Raw genomic sequence first — 18930 nt, 5'->3', positions numbered from 1 at the left:
TAGAAATCCAAGGCCCAGGTCCTCTTTTTCTTTCTTTCCCATTATGTCTTCCTCTTTACACACACACACACACACACACACACACCCTCCGTTGACACACCAACTGCTGGTATTTTTCAGCAGTTGGCCAAGGCCCAGGGTCTCTATTTCTTTCTTTCCCTTTATGTCTTCCTCTTTACACATACACACACAACCTCTGTTGACACACCAACTGCTGGTATTTTGCGCACACACATACGCAGGCACAATAGGAGCTGGGTGGGGAGCCGAGGAATGGGGGCCCCCTGTGGGAGGGGCCTCCTCCTGGTCCAAATCAATATATGAGAAGCCATGCACATATAACAGAATCATTACTCTCATAGGCCTTAAAAGGGTACAATAGACAATATGTTTTGCGTGTGTGTGTGTTGACACCTGTTGTCTCCATCCAGCTGGTGTCATTTTTTTAAGCTGACTCTTTGATATCATTAGTGTTAAAAGGAGAGGGGTTGTCATTTTGCATATTTGTCGCTGCTTTTGCAGCATCTTGTGTAGTGCTTCCTCTCACACAGAGAACAACAATGCAAATGCACACATCTAAGCAGCCAGTGTCAAACATGTGCAACACTGTAAGTTGACTGCGATAAACAACAAGCTATTGCTGCCTGAACCTGTGTCTAGCAAGACTTTGTATTTTCCTCACTAATCATGATTACTGCCACAATCTTCCCCTCCAGCCCACCTCTCTCTACCCCCTCACACATCAATGACAACCTCCTTTCATCTGCCGGTGTGCAGCCCCACATCCACAATGTATTTACAAGGCCTGAAATGAACAGAGCAATTATTATCAGTCATGCTAATTCTGCAGATAATGATCAAAAGGCGAGCTCTTCTTTCTTTTTCCTCTCTCCCTCACTGCCTGCTCTGGGGAACTAACAGCAGTGACAAACCTCCCCTTTTATTATTTCATGGCCTGTTTAAAGATTTAGTGAGGCCCACAAACCACTACTTTTAATGACCAATTAACAGGAGCAAAGCTCTCTTCGGAGCACCGCGGCCTCGTTCAGGATTTGCTAGAGTAAACAGTGGTGCGGCATCGGTTGCGGTGGAGGTGGTAGAGGGGGCGTATGTCTCGTTACTGCCTCACCGTTCAAACTCGCACACATACAAACATGCATGTACACAAACCATGCACACAGACACACACACACAGACAAACCCTCTGCTACACTGCTTATTAAAACCTGGAGAAGCAACAGCAGTGCTCACCAAAACCTTGAGAGAGAGTCAGTCAGCAAGAGTCAGAGTGGAGTCCTGCTCCCACTGGGTATGTATGTGTGTGTGTGTGTGTTTTTTTTTGTCCCCCCCCACCCTTTTTTTTTTTTTTTTTTTTTTTTGTAGGAGGGGTCGAAATTTTAAATGATAAAGCTTGCCACAAAGTCAGCCCTGCTAAATCTGATTCGAGAGGTAGCAAAGTGGTTTTGAAGAGAGAGTAAATGAGTAGAGCCTAGATCATTAGCATTGCTCAGTAATGTAGCTGGGGGGTAGGACAGCCCCACTCAAGGCCACAGGCTTTCTGAGCGGCTAATTTAGACCCGTCTTGTTTATGGGTATAGCAAGCAGGCCCCTCAAGATGACTGTCAAGCTGAGGCTCGCTCCCCAAACTAAACAAACACAAATGAATACACACTCCTTGATGAAATCCACAACATGCATGAGTGATCAAGCATATACCAAAACACTACTGTAACTTCTCAGCAGTTGGGGTTTGAAGTACCAACCCAGCTATTTAGACTTAAACTATGATGAAGCTACACTATTTTTTCCACTTGGGAATTACTTTTTATGGTCTATTTTATGTTAGATGTATGCATTTTATGCAACCAGTGGAATTTAAGACAACTTATAATTGACTATTGTGAGAGTCAGTTTAATGGTGTAAGGCATGTTTGAAGCAGAAATACCAAACAACTCACTAGTCACAGCCTCTTAAATGTGAATTTATCTTGGTTTTCATTGACTTTTCCACTGAATGTGTATGTCAGACTGTTAGACAAAACAAGCGATTCAGGTATGTTTATTTGTGATGCAGGAAATGGCAATATATTTTTTTTCCAAGACAATTTTTCTAATATTTTACTGACCAAATGATGAGATGAAAAAAATTTTTGGGAGATTAATCAGACATGATACTGTCAATTCTAGTTTTACCTGACAACCTCAATCATCAAAACCCCTGCAATGCAATCTTGTTCATTTTTCAAATATAGTTTTTTTTTTTTTTGTTTTATATGTTTAGTATGTTTCATAGTTTTATCTTTTTATCGTAAGCTTTCATTTCAATAGGTATTATTTCATTTTAAACCTATGCTATTCTGGTCTTGAACTAAATAAGGAAAGTTTGATTTATATCTTTGAAGGTTTAGGGATGTAAACATGGCTGCGCTTCTCTTTACGTATTTTCGAACAAACTGATTGACCTAATAATGCTTTGAAACATGTATGACTTTACCATTTCCCATTAACCCGTGTTGTATGCATATGCTAACATGTATTTACATCCACTCCATTGTCTATCCATCAGCGTATTGCACTGTACAGAACACACATGCAAACAGGGCATTGTCTAGCAGAAGAGGTGTTGCGGTGGGTAGGGGGACAACCTGGTTAATACGACAGTGTGTTGATTGTATTTGTTTTCCATTTGTCTCTCATCGTTTACATTGAAGACGCTCAGTGGTAATTAAGCCACAAAGGGAAAGTGAAACAGGCGAGTCATGGGGTGAGCTCCACAGCAGCATTATGAGATGAGAACAGACATAGAATGACAAGAGCTTTGAAGAACAATGCAGAGAAATGGAAATCCCCCCCATCAGGAAGATCCTATTGTATCAAAGACAAAACAAGAATGGACAAAAAGGGAAGAAGGAAATAATACCACAGTGTCGGATTGATGCCAAAGTGTTTAGCATAACACAATGAAAGCAAGACGTTTGTTGGTTCCAATGTATGTGAATATCATACACCGTATAAAATCCAGACAGCTTTAAACCTGTGTGGGAGTTTGCTAGGTGAAATTGAGCGATAAGAAGGCGCCGAAGAAGCTATATGTAAATTAATTATGAAGTGATGCATCCTTCTCCGTACGCCACACTGGCCTGCTTGACTGTGAGGTGTTGTTTCATGGGTTTAAAGGCACGAGACACCCTGTTTGTTGTGTGTGTTCTGTCTCAGCTTTTCCCTTAACCATTCTTCCATGTTTGGATGTCTGGTGGCCAAGGTAAAGAAACGCATAGAAACCTAAGCATAATACACAAAAGTCAAAAAATAATTTTCAGTGCCATAAAATACAGAAAAGTAGCAAATCTATTTAAAAACTTGGAATGAAAACTCCTGACTACAGAATAATTTTATGTCATTAAAGTATTGATAAAATAAGTGTACACAACCCTGGTTTCCATATCCATCACACCACTGTTCGTTCTGTCTCAGGAGGTCCACGAGAAGGACGAAGACTCTCTTTCAGGCTCTCCTGGATTCCACTCTTTGGTCTACTTCCTTTCCCCTTTTCTCTCTCGCTTACCCAATGAACCCCAGCAACAAATCAATGGCCAGGGATAAACACAAATCCCCCGTAGAGGTGACTTATAGAAAACAATTTGAACCTGCGCACCTCGCTTAGGCGGCCCTGCACAGCCTTTTAACTCTATGGGTCTAACCTCAAACCTCCTCTGTCTGGCAGTCAATTGAAATTAGATTCCCAGGTAGAGGTGGGGGGGCTGTGGGGGTGGGATGCAGTGGTGTCAAGAGGGGAGCACTGGTTCTATACGAGAGGAATATGTGGTTGTATAAACACAGCCAACGAATGTTAACGTTGACAAATACTTCAGCCTTTGAAAGGAAGAGATAGTAAGTTGGCTTTATAGGAGATCACTGCTCTTTACAGTGTTTCATTCTCAAAGTTATTGATAATGTGTTCAAAGATGCAGGCTCACTACATTTTGATAAACGAATGGATAATTAAAAAAGCATACTGTATACTGTAGAGGAGCTGTGTGTTTGTGTTTCTGTGTCAAGGGAGTTCAGTGTCATTATTGAACTCATTCTGGTTAAATTATCCTGTATTAGAAATGAGCAAAAGAATATAGAAAAATCCAGCACACTATTATTTTACCTCAAATGCAAAGCAACCTCATGGCACCTAATGACCTATAAAATCAAATATGGCACGCAGGATCTAATGAGAGCAAGGCTGAAGAAGATACAGAGATGAGGCCCCTGCTTCCTCGGGGAGGGGTGTTTTTTTGGGGGGGGGACCCAGGCCCAGTGCTTGCATTGGGGAAGTCGGGGAGGAGGCAGCAGGGGAGTTTGGGGAGCTAGGGTGAAGAGGCTGTGATGCAGGAGGAGGAGGTTGGTAAGACCAGGGCCTTGTGCTGAGTGGGCCCTCAGAGGGCTCCATCTCCTATTTGCAGATCTTGTAAGGTGGGGGTGCTTCTACATTACCTCCTTCTTTATTCTGCTCAGGCCCCCCCCTTCACTCTCTCTCTCCCAGTCTGTCTCTGTCTCTCTTCCTCTCTGGTCATGCTAATTGCTCCCAAGGTCAGAGCATCGGCTGCGCTCCCCTGAATGCCCCCACCTACCCCCCAAGCCCTGGCTTTGAATGGCATGTTTTGATCAGACCTAATTTGATTGGTCGACGCTGTCTGGGGTGGATAGGGACAGCACTTTACAGCCCACTGCTTTTGATATGTGTGGATGTGTGCATGTGTGTCAGGGTGATGCATGTCAGGTTATGAAGTGTCTGTGGATGAGTGCATGAGAGTGTTACACGTCAGCAGGGAAGTGTTTTTTGAGGGGTGTCAGAGTGTGTAAGGGGGAATGTGTGTAAAGAGTGGTTTATGTCATGGGCCAGGGTGATTTTGTGTACTTGAGTGTCGAAGAGAGTTTGATGTGTTTTGATACAGCATATGGGAGGTGTGTTGGGAAATACAATCAGACATGGATTGAAATGCTTCAGCTCAAATGGAGATCTTTATATTGTTAGTATAAAACTGTGTGCTGAGGTAAAACGTCACTATAATATTTGTTTTAATGAAGGAACAGTTTTTGCAGAGCTGTTTATCTGTGTTTGTTTTCATTTTAAATACACTCATCTGTTGTCTTTTGACCAATAATAGATCTTCTTTAATGTTGAAAGATGATTTACAGTTTGTATATTTATTTTGGCCTGGATGCTGTCTGATACTTTATTTCCTTTTTGAACTTTTTTTTGTTCATCCAAAACACCCCACGTCAAAACAAAACAAAACCATGTTGTGCATCTACATAGGGTACAGGGATTTTCTCAATCAAACATTGATAGCATAATTGTCAGAAGTTACATATTGTGAATATGTAAACCTTTTGATAATTAAAAATAAATTTTTCATTAATTATTTTAAAATATTAAAAAAAGACAAGGTACATTTCTCTTCATAGGTGTTGAAATGTCAAGTTAATATAATCAAATTTCTTATTTTGTCAATGACATCAAACACTGAAAAACAGTGAATCCTGGCATTTTAAAATGTGGGACTTTATTGCTTCGTAATTGGCTAAAAGAGATTGATAATAAATTGTTTATTTTCCCATTGAATTGCTGTTTGGCACCAAAGCAAAATAATTTTCCTGTATGTAGAGCAAATGGTTTTAACTCATGTCCCAGTCCTGCCACTCTGGATGAGAAGGGCTATAGTGTCTCCCTCTCTGGAGCTCAGGAACAGCAATAACTCCTCTTTGGACCTCCTTTCTCAGCTGCAGTCACATCCCCAGTGAGTGCTACTGGACTAGGTACAGTAGGAAGTCCTCGGCAGGCAAACAGGCCATGTGTGTCTGCTGTCTGACAGCAGCACTGATCCGGCCCCTATGAGTGAGATTGATAGGGCCTGTGATCAGGGACGCCGCGCTCCCTCCATCGCCGGTGAGATGGATCACATCACACTGCCGTCTCCTCCGCTTCCAGGATAAATGAACTGAGGGGGAATCTATCACTCCTTGAGAACGAGAGAGAGAGAGGGGAAAGAATACCTTACAGAGAAACTGACGATGATACAGAAGTTGGAAGGGAAAGAAAAAGGGTAGAAAGTGAGAGTGCGAGCTGGGGTTGGGGGGGGGGGGGGCGGGGGGGGACAGGTAGAAGGGGAACTGGATGGAAGGAAAAGTGGCACGGGAAAGAGAGAGACAAAAAGACAGCTGTGAAGCCTGCTGCGAGGTCAGCCCCCTCCTTTGCCCCCAGTCCCCCTCACAGGTTAGGTGTTAGGGTGTGGGCTTTTTTGTGTTCGGCTGTCAGCCTGCTATTTGTCACAGTGAGCGATCTGATGCTCCGCTGAATCAGTCACGCAGGAGCGCTGTGGGTTGTGTGCACTGTATACATGTGTCTGTGTGTATCTCTACATGGAACTGTGTTTGTGCTTATACACACACACATGAATATATGTGCAAGGAGGTGCGAAGCCCAGGAAGAGAGCCGCTTTTCTCTCAACAGGAGGTGTCGGTGAACATACACTATGTCTTCCTCACACTGACCTGAGAGCTGCGTTTTTAACGGGATGGGTCTTTTTGCCCCAAAGTCAGTAATTTATTTATTTATTTATTTATAAAAAAAAAACACACACACACTTTCCAATGGTCATGATCATTACTCGGCCCCTAGACTCCCTCTGCTCGCTCTTGCTCATTTGGTCTGGAATAAATTAGACTTTGTCATGGCTGATTGGGAATAGGCACCTTATTGCATTAGTCCATGGCTTATTAGGCAAATGCTCTTAAGACAAGCCTTGCTTAACTGGGTGACAGCATCTCAATTAGGTCGTGTGTGAAATATGCCTGAGCTAATTGCCCCCAAACACGAGCTCAAGAATTGGATTAGAACTTGTGCTGTTTTGCTTGTATGGCCATGTTTTGGTTGGCATTGACAGCTATCACGGAGCTCAAAGTGATTGTGAATGTGAATCACATGATTTCTGAGGCATTTGATGTTATTTAGATCTTCCCTTTGATATTATTTGTCTGTGTGTGTCTGTGCCTGTGTAATGCGCTGCATCTCTGAGTGTCGTGTGCACGCACATGCACAACTAAGTTGACGCATCCTGCTTTGGTTTGGATATAGTGCTCGTGACATCCCACTTTCCTGCCTGCTTCATGGAATGACAGCTTCAAAAACCTTTCCCCAATGATTATAATTGACTGATTGGTGAGTCCTTAACTTCATCTGCCTCCCTCAGTAATCCCAACATCGCTCTCAAGTGGCTCTAAGCTGTCTTTATGAGTGCCTGCTTGTGTGCTTTATGATTGCCTAATGTGAAAATAGCAACGGTGGTGCGAGGGGGTAATTTGTCGGAACCCAACAAAGAAATGTTGTAACAATTAATCACGGGGTGAATGCCGAAGAACATGGTAATTATGTTCATTAAGTGGCGAGCACCAGGGCAATTATCTGGCATCAATGTGGGTTGTCACATGCATGTCAGGCCAAGATGTTGCAGTAACTCACCATTTCTAAAGGGTTATCAACCTTCATCTAATATGGTCCGATGGGTAAGAAATAGTATGCATGTATGTACATGTAGTATGATGGCTGGTCGAAGATGATGATGTTTAAGTCCTGCCATGTGGCCTTGAGTTTCTGAATAGATGCAGGAAGTGACCTGCTGTGTAGGGATACTAATAAATGCACTCTGAATATTAAAAAAAAATAATGTTGTATCCTTCTCTTGCATCTCCTTCACATGATTACATAGGAATTTAACACAAGGACTCAAGAAACACAATCATCCAATAATGTCTATTTATGTTTTTATCATTATCATGAAACCGCTCTACTAGCAGTCGGACATACTGGATTGTTAGAAAACAACATGTTTCATTTGGTGGATCCTTTTAGTCTCAGTGCTCTATCACAAATCCATATATAATCCACTATATAATAGGTTACAGCATTACTCACTGGGTCAGTTGACAGGAATAATAGTTTATATAAAACCTTGATTTTGATACCGGTTTCTGAATGATACTTATTTCAATACCACTTTTATGAAATTTGTTTTAAGCCTATCTCAAGTTTTCATTTGAGGAGGTTTCCTCAATCAACACAGATTTGATTTTCCTTTTTGTTGCTCCAGTAGAACCAACATGTTCGGGGCAGTTCAGTCTTTGATGTGATTTTATTTGCTAATTTTCATTTTTAGTTTTCCACTTTAATTTTTAAAGTCTCATGAAAGTAGGAAGAATAGAAACACATTTTTGCTTTGAGAAGTGAAACATTTAACAGCACAGACTACTGGACCGTCTCTTCTCTCAGGCCAGAGTAGTGTTGAAGTTGCTTGTACAAACATCAGTTGAAGAATTATGTGCAGAACTTTAAAAAAGCTTGAAAGAAATTCAAAACCTCTATTACTTGTTGCAGAATTCTTGTAAAATTTCCAAAAGACCATATCCAATGTCCAGTAGATTCTTTTTGGATTTTTTCACTGACGGGATACCTTTAGTATTGATTCACTTGATATATTCAGGCCAACATTATTGCTCTGGCTTATGTTTGCTTATCGACTCATATGACTCATTTTGATTCTCTCAAGCAAACAGAAAATTAGCTGCCTCCACAACTGGAGGAAAAAACACCTTTATGAACCTGCATGAAACTCCCACCGATGATGCATATTTACGTTTTGTCTGGCTTACCTTGAAAGACACTTGCAAGTGCCAGTGGACCCTTAAACAAAAGGCTGAAACTTAAATCCTTACTCACAAATCTCAGCCTTGTAGATACAAAACCTGGAAATACCATTGGGCTAATTAAGCTGATTGGCTGTCTGTCCTGAAAGAAGGCTGGTTTGCCAATCAAATGTGAATGTTTCTGCTATAACAAACTCTGGCAGTGGCTTTTCTTTCCCACTTGAAGCTGGGGGAAGAATCAACCTGACAGTGGAGCGTGTGATTGGACAGAACTGGGCAGCCTGTAGCTGTCAATCAGTCAGTGAAGAGTTGAATATTTCTGACCCTTTTCACAACGTTGCGCACCTCTCAAGCTGCCAGGCGTGAAAATAATAGATATTTAGGATAAAGAGTCCCAGTATAATTATACAAACCTGCAGAAAGAGCCCAATGCTGCATGTTGTGCTCAGTTCTCACTTGACATACTCGCTCCTCTCCTATCTCTGGCTGAAAAAACATCTCCAGGTATCTATGCTCTCGAGGAGGGCAAGGCAAGAGAAAGACAAATAGCGTGGGCTTTTTATCACCAAAGCCCTCCTGGAAACAGACAATAGCCACACAGGTCTTATTTTAGTCACTGCCTTTTGTGGCTGCCAGCTTTCTCAAACTCCCTCTCTTCCTTTTTCCCTTTTATTTTCTTGTGTTTTTCCTTGGGCACAGATCTCTCTCCCTCTCTTCCTCTTTCTTGCCTTCTGTCTCAATTGCAAGCCTATTTGGAGCATGTTTGTTTTCACGCTTTCTCCTCTCGTTCTCAATCTCTCCCTCCCTCTCATTTTCTCTCATTTTTTTCTTGTGTGTATGTGTGTGTGTGTGTGTGTGCGTGCGTGCTGTACATCCATCGATGGATGCGAGGCGTGTATCACCTCAGGTAAGCTCAATGAAGCAGCCTGACTAGCCAGTGTGTCTGTGGGAGGCTCTGGCTCATCTCTGCCTGCATCCCTGTAGCCTTAATCTGTGACAGACCATTTCATAATCACAGCCAACGGGGCTTCTCTCTCTGTGTCTCTCGCTCCTCCTCTTCCTCCTCCTCATCATCCTCCTCCTCTTCTTCTCCTCCTTCTTCGTGCTCCTCATATCCCTCTCTCCCTCTCTTCTTTCTTCTTTTTTTTTTCCTCTCCCCAAGTGCAATAATTCACAGGCATGCACCCTCCCACAGGCGGATTAGCAGGCGGCGTGCTCGTCCTACATAATCGCAGCACAATGAAGCCCAAACGTGCTGCCGCCACCACCACAGCCATAGGGCACAATGCATCTGTGATGTCCCCTCGTACCAAATTACACGGGACAAAATGGACCCTATCTTGCACCCACCACCTCCCATACAGGCCCGACCCCTCCTCTGTAGCTCTTTGCAGACTGATAAACAACAGGGATGCGTTGGTGACAACATGTGCTGGGAAAAGTTGAATTTCCTCCTCTGCAGATTTCATTTGGAGAAACGCTTTCTTTCTTTGTCTTGAACCCTCTTTTTATTTGATTTTTGCAAACCAGCCAGAAAACCCTCTGGAAAAAGGTCTTATAATCAATATTTTCATTTCTTCAGTTCTCATCTTAAACAATGTAGATGACTCTGTGTGTCTCTGTTTGGAGAGGAGTCTTTCATAAGTAAGAAAAACAAGGAAACTCCTCACACAGCTCCCATCTAAAAACAGAAGTGTGGCATCCTTTCCTTGATCTTGATGTAACATATGAAAATTCTGTGAACACATTCACTGCACAGTGTTCGCCTCCAAACTGTTCCGTGAGCCCAGTCGATTACAGTGTGTGACATTAACATATTGTAAAAAAGGAACAAGCATCTTATGATTCATTTTCATTGTCAGAATAATAGCTGAGCCGATTAGCAGCATTGTTTCCATTGGAGAGGCAAAACATCATTACGCTCCTCAATCTGTTTGAGTAATTAAACCATTTGGGAGAATCATCTCATGTGTTTGCTGATTCAGTCAGAAAGAGGAAAAAAAAAACTGCTGTTGAGCGCTGCAGCCATATGTAATGTTACATTTATGTATTAGCTTTAAAGGGCTTAAGTGTGGAGCTGTGCACAACTGCTCTGGTAACGGAATGTCAAATAGGATCCGTCGCTCCATTCCAACGCTTTTCATATAATACTATAATGAAAGGCGAGGATTTATACCGCATTAGTATCAAGCTCCATCAGATTTAAAGCCAAAAATCCATTCTATATCCTCCAAGTTTTCCTCTAACATTTTCTGGGTGCTTAATTTAATTTTCTCTCAAAGTGCCAGGCGACCGCTGTTCTTTGGTGTAAGGTGAATGAAATAATTTGCACATACTTTGCGCCTAAACTGTGGAAATCCGGGAGGCAATTGCATGCTCTGCTATATCACACAAATGCACCAAATCTTCTTTTTCCCTGTTACTGTGTTATAGAAAAATGCACTATTAGGCTTACTTTCAAACCATGAATGTGGAATACCTGTGACTATCCAATTTGATTTTTTTCCAGCTTTGCCTGAACCACAGCTGCCATGTTCCTTCTGCAAAACCAAAACTTGATCTTTCTATTAGCTTCTTTGTGCAAACTTTAATGGCAGTAGATGATATTTGTTAATGTCGCGCTCAGAAGCGTTCATTTGAAATGCTACAGGTTTGCTTGAGACCCGGCCTATATGTGAAACACGGACATGTTCAGCCTGCCATAGCTTCGTCTCCTCTTCTTATCCCTTTCTATTTCGCCACCTCAGCACAAGCCCGTACTGTGGTAATCCCTCACAAGTCAGGACAAAATGAGTGACACTGGGTGGGTCGCAGCTGGAACATGCACAGCTGCACATAAGATATCTCCTAGATTCTGCCTCTACCTGAGCTTATAGACAGACCTGGAATATATTAGCGATTTGGCAAGCATTATATCCTGGTATGCCACATGCCTTATGGCACACACGCAGGTTTAAACACACACAGGACTTCATTAAGCGCATCACTGCAAGATGATACTTGATATATGTAATCCACATGCACACTCACCCCTTTCTGTTTAGCAACTCCGAAGAGGCTTGTTAATCCTGGCCTGTGTTGAGCCAGATGCTGAAATACCATTGCCAGTTGAGCACACAACTGTATGGACACAGGCACACTTCTGTAAGCAATCGTGCGCACACATCAGTGTTTTAATGCAGATACGTGCATTGCAGACAGCATGCATTATGCTGTGTGAAAAAGAAATATGTATGAACCTGTGAGGTGTGTCTTGTGGTTAAAACTGTTATTTTTCTGCTGCTCTTTTCTGGAGAGCTTATCCCATGGCACCTCAAACACATTGCTGGACGTCTGTTTGAATGAGTGAGGTAGAGAGTCGGGGGTCAACATGACCATATAGATGAGGGACTGCACTTACATATGACCTCGCTGGGGAAGAAAAAAATGTGACACATCTACAAAAAAACATAAAAGTAAATGGAATTATAGAGTGATGAACAACTATCTCCAAGTCCTGGGAAGAGTTAATTCTATATGCTGGTCAGTCCAAGCATTCGTAATGTTACGTAGTCGTTACATTTTGGCTTGTACTCTCATTCCTTCTTTTTCGTCTCTCCTCTCCTCTCGTCCCTCTCCATGTCAGTCAACTGATTTATAGCTCTGTTTAAGCGAAGGCCACACGTCTCTCCCGACGCTGCTATTTGTTTCAACCCTGTTTCATTTTTCCACTATACCCCCACTGAAGGCAACCGGGAACCAACAAAAATTAACCCTTGGTTCTTATGCACACAGCAATGTGTGTTTTCCTGGCTCTTCCCAGGTTGTACCTGCCTCTGGGAATGTGACAGGGCTGCACGGCGACTCCGCTGTTGTTCTGACAAAGCAAGCAGTACGCCCAGCCCTCTGCTGTTGTTGTTAGGAGCACGTTGGAGATGTAGAAAAACGACATGCCACAAGGATGCCATTAATAATGCTCACAGGCAAGGTTTTCTTGACGTGGGGAAAAATGGCCGACGTCACAAGGCCCTTTTATCAGCCTAATTTCATAAGAGAATTTCATGTCTGAGCAGGGAAAAGTGGCTATTTTTCCTCTTCTTTTATCTTGTAAACAGCCATTACTTGGAAAGGTATACAGGCCTGCTCTGGCGGTAAGTGGATATGAATTTCAAGACCAAACCATCCTTTTATATCAGCCCCTCTCACAAATGCTTTGACACAATCGTGACATCAGACAGGCTTACTTTTTTCACTGCACTTGGATACCAGCTGCCCCATAATTCATTGCATTTTCTTGATGAAATTTTTTCCCCTGCTATCAATGATACAGAAAATTAGCTCTTATAGATTTTATACAGCAGATGAAACAATTGTTTGACTAAATCAAAGAGGCAGCTGAAACCATAATTACATATTGTGTGTGTGATTGTGTGACCGTTTATTCTAAACATCTGAAGCTCTGAGAGGAGTATGTCTGATTTGGCTTTGTGTATTGTTGCTGGTGTTTCTGCTTCTGCATTGTTGTACCATATTTGCACTTTTCTTTCCCTTCTCTCTGTCTGTGCCTTTGTGGCAGCCTGGCATGGAGCAGGCTGTTGTTTACCCTGGTAAGCTGCCCATTGTCTCTGGTGGGAATTCCCAATGGGAGAGAGCGTCAGGGGAACAAGGCTCAGCACTCCGTAAGAAACTAACTGCAGAGTTAGTAGTGCAGCGATGGCGGGGGCTTCTGTGTATCCGCTGGGATCTGGTGCCAGGGGTAAGATGGTCATCCCCTGGGACTGGGAGAGATGGCAAGATAGAAGCAACAAAAGGGAGAAAGGGAACTACCAGCAACAAAAGGGGGAAGAGGGAGACAGACGACGGATCAAAGTAGAAGACAATTTAAAGGTTAACAAAAAAAAAAAAAACCTCAAAAGTAGCAGTAGTTGTATGAAAAGCAAATGATCTTGAGGAAATAACTGTAGTTATTGGTTCCATCCTCATACGACATCAAACAGATATCACGAAGCTGAGAAAAAGATTGAACTAGAATTCCCCACTTTATTCACCTGGAGACGTTCTGATATGTCATTAACTGGTGACCATTTCATTTAGGCTAAAGTGGGAGAGAGCAAGAAATGAGTCAAACGCCTGTCTAAAATAATCCACTCCCTCTCCCATCATTTCTAAATGACCTAACCCCTCCTGAACCTCTTCACAACAGTCAGTGCTGACTTGGGGCCCGGTGCGCCCAGGGCCGGAGTGGAAGGCGTGCCCCAGCTCAGGTGTGTTTTCAATGGATGCGGGGCACTGACAGTTTGGGTTAGTCATCTGCTTAGATGCGACCTGACAGCAGCAAAGCTTGCAGGGCCCAGTAGGCATGTTGGGTGCTAAGGGCCTTGCAGTGGACCTAAAGCACACAGAACGGCACTGAGTCACATCTGAAGTCGACCAGGATGAACTATTGGTCAATCAGTGTCACTTCCTGTAGCTGTGCGGTATTGTAATAACTACAGACAGCTCAAAGGACCTGTGTATATTCAATGTTTTTTTTTTTTTTTTTTTTTTTAAATCGATGTTTTCAAATTATTATCAGTAAAATTGTCTACTTGTCATAGTGGACTGCGTACATTAATGGTAATCATAAAATCATACTGCCATTTTAAGTTAACTATTTTATTTTGTTGAAATTTTTTTGTTTCAGTTAAATGAAAATCACTCTTGGTTTTTGAAGATGCAGACTTAATAGCTTTGTGTAGTTTAGGAGCATTCCACTACTTTGGAAGAGGTTGAAATGCCATTGGTTAAGATAATGGAAGAGAGGCATGTAAAGTTCAGTGGAAGAGAGCCTAATGCCTTCTTAAGGTGAGCCATTTCAGCACGCAACCGCATTTGTATACGTCTGCGTATTTACCCGCGAAGGGAGGGAGGTGACCTTTCCATCTGGAGATGGTGTCTGCATGGAAACGCTGCTTGCTGCATCCTAATGGCCACTCAGGGCCACCTCGCCTCCGCGGCCGTCCTGATATTTGCCTAAATGTGTGGGTGAAAGTTTTTTTTCTTCCCCTTTTTTTTTTTTTTTTCTTTTCTTAACCCCCCTGAAATATTTACTGAGACTCTAAGGTCAGCAAAAGTGAGGTGAGAGGAGTGAAATGGTGGGAGTGAGGGTCCTAGGGTCGAGACAAATTGGGAGCTTCTGATTTTAGAGCATTCTGCAAAACAAATGGACCAAAGGGAATTTTTCAGTTTGACTTTGAGCTAAAACTAAGTGATACTACTCTGTAAGGTCTTAGTTTGTGCTTCAAAAATGAAAAAGCCGTTTTGGAACTGACATACTTGACAGTATAAAAATGACAGTATAATTAGTAATGCTGCTCTGAATGAGGGTTAAGGCGGAGGTCTCTCAGTCAACATGGTTTCCTGCCTCCTGCTGCTCTGTGGATCATTAAGAAAATGAATGATTGGAGGTGTGTGTATGTGTATGTGCGTATGATAGTGTTGTGTGTGTGATTTTTGTGCCACTGGGCTGCGGGCAGCCTGATTACTCTACTCTGTCTCCTACTTACATGCCGGTCCAATGACTTAGCTTCGGCATACTAACTCCCACCAGTTTCCTCCTCCCCTCAGAACACACACACCGGAAGGAATCAAAAATGCATTAATTTGTCTAGATTCATCTCTGCAAAACTTCTGAATGTATCACATCTTGACAGATGATTCTAGGCCAGTAAATCTAATCCTCAGGGTATCTGTGTACCTTTGGAAAAAAAAAAAAATCCCTTTAGCTTGTAAAACCCCCTCACTACCATCCGTTTTTCTTCTCTGTTTTATGTGTATATACCCAATTGTATACTTGGAGGCAAATGGCACACATGCATTTTAAAGGCGTAAAACCCCCAAAAGGTGGGAAAAATTACAGGATCAACGATTGATGTCAGGGGAGCACATCTGAGCAAGGGGCTGGAGATTTTTCCCCTCTGCTAGGGCGTTTGTGCGAGCTGTTCCCATTAACAAGCACAGGAGATAATGTTGGTGGATTGTCACTGTGTATGTGTGTGCGCGCTGCTTTTGGCTGAACCTACGTCACACCACACGTGCTGAGCCTGACAAAACGAGGGAGGGATGGAGATAATGTCAGACAGTTTCACTTTGAAACCTTGACTTTTCAGTTTTTCTCAGTAATATAGAAAACAGATGTTGGGGGGAAAATAATTTGAATCTGCGTGTATTTTCATAAAATATCAAAATGATATAGATTGCATAAAATACAGAGAGTGGCTTTTGAGCAGAATTTCAGGTACTGTTTTTAAGGAAAACACTGGTCAGCCCCTACTATAGAAATAAAATAATTGTTAAATGACTAAAACAAGCCTTTGCAGAGATTGTGTAAATCTGTATATAATTTCAGACACAATTATTTACAAATCCACCTCCTTCCCTTATTAACCTTATTGTTCATCTGAAAAGTACAAAGAAATGAAGTTGTCTTTTTATAAATTCCCACCATTCTTTATTTTGCTAAACAAACAATTTCACACTTTTGTGTTCACACATTAATTATGCAGTTGGAGAAAAGCTGCAATGGTGGAAAGGAAGGTGAAAATGAGGAATTCAGTTTCTTGTGCTCCCTTGTTGAATATTCATACAAGATCAATTTTTGATGCTTTCGGGCGTTGTTTGTTCCAGGGTGGCTCAGTCACTTCCTATTTGTGAAGCTGTTAGGTACCAGGAAATGGGTGAATCCGTTTTTGGTGAGAGGAGAAAGGTGTCTGTGCTTCAAGGTAGACATATGTGAGGTGTCTGTGGCACGCTTTGGAAGATATTTAAAGTGTGACTTGATCATCAGCCCCACTTCCACCCAAATTGCACCTAAATTTCATTTGATTAAATTTGTTTGGGATGTCATTCAGCGCCCTGGCGATGTTGATTAGCTCTGACAGTTGGTGACGACCACTTTTGTAGCTCTTTTTAGTTACCTGTCAGGATTTTTCTTGGAACTCTGCACAGTTTGTTTCACCTCTCCAAGATGTTTGAGAGCACTTAAACATAATTATTTCCGAATGATGCTCTAATGAGGGGAACAACTGTCCTCAAGTCTTTGCGTGAGAACTGGGCCTTCTTGGTGCGATGCCACTTTTTTAGGCATCATTTTGTTTGCCCGTTTGACAGCGTCAGACTTTCTATAGATGCTGCCTCAATCTGACGCATGCCATAATAATTGGCTGAGCGCAGGAGATGCAAATTGCAGAGGATTTATTAAAATGCACCTTAAAGGGGTTAGAAATGTCTGTTCGCAAGTCAAATTACCATTTTGCTTCTCTTTGAGTCTTTTTTTTTTTTTTTTTTTTTTTTGTGTCAACCCCTCTTAAACTTCCTGCGCTCTTGGAAGAGGTCAGACACAGCCCTTCATTTGTGGAGGAGGATTTTCGTCTCCTGTGGAAAATTGCAAGGCATTTAGAGCTATCGGAGAGGGTCAGGGACCTTTCCTTTAATTTCCCTTTATCTTCTCTACCATGCTGCACAACCCCAAGCAACTTGCAGTGCTGATGTCTGGCCTGTCTACGCGCATGCTGTTTATTTGTGTACCTGTTTTTCCCCTCCCAGTCAAACAGGATGGAATATTCCTGCCAGAACTTGGCCCATGCCTCCTAGATATTTAGGTCACTTTTCATACCTTTCTAAGCTGTGTGAGTTAAATGTGTTGTTGTTGTTGTTGTTGTTAAATTCCATTCACATCTCAAAGTAGTAACATTAGATCTTGTAAATGATTTTTCTGGATTTGCTGGTGAGATAAACGTTGAGTTGGCTGAGGTGATTTGTTTGCTGGAAGAGCCTTTGTGCTCCAGCCTGAACTTCCTCCATGAGAATATTAATGGCTTTGGTTAATTGTTTCCATTTAACATGCCCCTTTCCACGTGGCTGTTGTGTATCTCCTTTGGTGTCTTGAAAATCCCTGGTTACTATGGAAACATGCATTGTATCTCTGGTCAGCTGTGAGAGACGCTACGCAGCTTTTAATTTGTGACATAACACAACAATAAGTGCAGGAGGATGGGAATGTTCTTCTGCCCGGCTTTTCAGAGGAGATGTCAGTGCGAACATTTCCCCAGTAATCCGTAACTGAGACTCGTAAGCAGGGGACTGGAACTAATGAAGACAACTATTCAATTACCAGCTCAATTAATGCATGTGCCTGGAAGCGTAGCTCACAGATGAACCTAGCCTTAGATGTTATGGACCACAACTGGAGGCGAACAACACATTGAGTTTCTCCCTCAATACCTTGTCTTCGCGCTCATGCCTGTGTTCACTTGAAATGGCTTCATGGGCTTGTGAGAGGAACTTTGGAAAGTACCTCATATCTGTGGCTTCTATCACTGTGTCATGTCATAAAGACATGAATTGACTGAGTTTAGATATGGACCCTCAATCTCTTCTTTGGTATTAGTCTGTTATTGCCATTCTCTCCCGTGGTTCATCTGTAGCTGCACTAAATTTGATCAAACACAACAAAAAGTCCAATTTAACCCAATTTCCCTTATTCCAGCTTTGATTCTTGCTTTGGCTCATATTGATTTAATACAACTTGTTATGTTCTCTCTCTTCTGTCTTGTTTTTGGATAAATCCATGTTGTTTACAGTGTGCGATGATCCGCAGGGCATCAAGATTATTCTTAACCCTCTTCCTCGCTGCGGTTTTGTGGTGTATCGATAGTTGGGCATGTTTGCTTGTAATTAAGTCCCTACCATAACACAGATGGGACTCAGTTCAGACCTCTTGGCCCAATTAAAACAAGCTCTCCTACTTTAGCACTACCTGCTTTGTCACATATATAAATGCATTAGTTTGATAAAGAGGGTTACAGCAGCAAGGCATTTACACAGGTTGATACATGATGCTTTTATCCACATGATGGAAAGCCACAGTGAATTACCACACAGTATCACATCTTTACATAAAGCACCTAGTTGCCCAGAGGGAAATGTTCCACACAGAATAAAGATTAAAGATGAAAAAACAAAAAAGAAAAACAACAACAAAAAAAAAAAAAACAACAAAACAAAAAAACAAGCAAAAAACCCAACAACAACCAAAAAAAAAAAAAAAGCAAAAACCACAGGCTTAGCAAAAGAAAAAAAACATCTCTAATTATTTCCCTAGAAATAGAATAAAACTAAAGGCCACTGGGGAGTTAGGTCTAATTATTTCATTTATCTGTAAAAGGCCTTGTGAGGATGTTTCCGTCCTTTACTTTCATTTGTCTTCTCATTTTACAC

The sequence above is a fragment of the Echeneis naucrates genome, chromosome 6 (genome assembly GCF_900963305.1).
Source record: "Echeneis naucrates chromosome 6, fEcheNa1.1, whole genome shotgun sequence".
NCBI classification, from domain to species: domain Eukaryota; kingdom Metazoa; phylum Chordata; class Actinopteri; order Carangiformes; family Echeneidae; genus Echeneis; species Echeneis naucrates.
This window is presented reverse-complemented; position numbering follows the sequence as displayed.